We start from the raw sequence: 1,715 nt of genomic DNA on the forward strand, positions 1-1,715 counted from the left end.
GGCTTAAATCACAGTATAATTTAGCATGCCAGGCCAAAGGCACATGGTAAAAGTATTAATCAATATGATCTAATATGGAAAAGTAAAATCAGCCTTTCTTTAACAGCACTGAGCTCTCCACCAATCACAGACACGGGGACTGCAGACAAACTCCATCTCTGATGAAAAGGATTATTGTTGAGGTCACAGGAATCAAACCTGCAGCTGCTCTTTGGCTGAGTCGGAGACACCCTGTAGTGTGTTTGACACCAGCGGCAGTGTTTGTGTCAAACACCTCTGAGCTCTTTCAGGATCACTGACCAGATACCACGCAGTTTAATAAAGAACAAATCTGATGGTTGCTCCAGGTGACAGTTAGATGACAAAGAAGGGAAGCTGTCACATTATTTTCTCTTTCTTTATTGGAGCTTCGCTCCTGTGGTTGGCGGTTATGATGTCGGCGCTGCTGTGTTTACTGCTCAGCACCGGGTCAGTAAAGAGGACCCGTCTCATATCAGAGGAGTCACTGTTCCTCCGCGCGCACACGTTACCGACCACTCGTTTACGGAACATGAACACGCCTACGTCATTCTCGCGCTCCAGGTTTAAATCCTGTCCCACTGAGCGTTTCATGATAAACTCGGGCTGGAAACAAACAGAAAAGTCTGCAGAGCCTCTGTTTTATGAGCTTCTTCGTTTTTCCATAATTGAGATTTTTTTTATTTCTTTAATTTTTTTGTTTTATTTTCTTCTCACTGACAAAAATATTAACAATAAAACTTTCACTCGCGCAAACCTCACCTCGGTGCAAGATGCAAACATTCAAACTCCAGTTTGATTTTGGAAATATCTTATATTTCTATACGCCGGTCAGACCTCGTGCAGCTGATCTAATGATGAATGATTATTGTCAATTTGAGGTCAATCACGTGCCCGCTTTAAATGATAATAATAGGAACTGAAAAAAACAATAAAGAGTAAAGTTTAGTTCACTGACCTGTTGACGCTGCAGTTGAAACCGAGAGTCGGAGTAACGTCTCGAGGAGCGGAGGATGAGGCAGTACCGGAAGTCTGTAGGAAAGCGCGCGTGTCCGTGTAAAGAGCAATAACTGTGCCACGCTATAATATGTAAAACAGACCTACACAAACACAAAACATTCATCCATGCAAACAATGTTTCAGTGTCTCTTTTGTCTCTTTTTCTGTCACTCGAGATTTTTTCCTAGTTTAATCTGCACAAAAACGGTGAAACATTCGAGCTGAAACGCCGCAGGCTCCGTGTCTCCATCCACGTGATGTCACGCATTTCACCAGTGACTGTCTCCGTGGACTTGGAGGCAGCTCGTGCTCCAGGTTCAAACACCTTCATTAAAAATCTTGTGTTTAAGGCTTTGAAACGTTTAAAAGACCAAAACGTTTAAGACAAATAAATATTTCATATCTGAGGCGCATGTATCAAACACGCTGTTGTACTCAGAGTCAGATCCCTCAGTTTTCAGGTTTGATCATTTTTATTGTACAAAAGTCAAACTCAGACTGTTACTGAGAGCACAGAGGGGGTTTCTGTGGAGCAGATCCACAGACTGACTGTGAAACTTAAAGTGAAACTCTTTTATTACTTTTCTTTCTAACGTTAAAGAATCATTTACACAAACTGGAGGAGATGACAGAAACAGCAGGCAGGTGTGGGAACAGCTGTGTCCACATGGTTTATGTCCATGCAGACGGTTAAAGAC

General features: G+C 42.4%; 1 protein-coding gene across 2 annotated transcripts in view; it reads right to left on the reverse strand.

Annotated features, from left to right (window-relative positions):
- LOC102215529 (HRAS-like suppressor 3) overlaps window positions 1–1,097 on the reverse strand; it is a 6,102-nt gene extending 5,005 nt beyond the window's left edge. For both annotated transcript variants that reach the window (XM_005753963.1, XM_013916156.1), the window contains exon 1: window positions 977–1,097. The gene's annotated coding sequence lies outside the window, so the exon portion shown is untranslated. The remainder of the gene's footprint in view (window positions 1–976) is intronic.
- Between the last annotated feature and the right edge of the window lie 618 nt (window positions 1,098–1,715).

Source organism: Pundamilia nyererei, unplaced genomic scaffold (genome assembly GCF_000239375.1).
Source record: "Pundamilia nyererei isolate P.nyererei 1_Seehausen unplaced genomic scaffold, PunNye1.0 scaffold00488, whole genome shotgun sequence".
NCBI lineage: Eukaryota > Metazoa > Chordata > Actinopteri > Cichliformes > Cichlidae > Pundamilia > Pundamilia nyererei.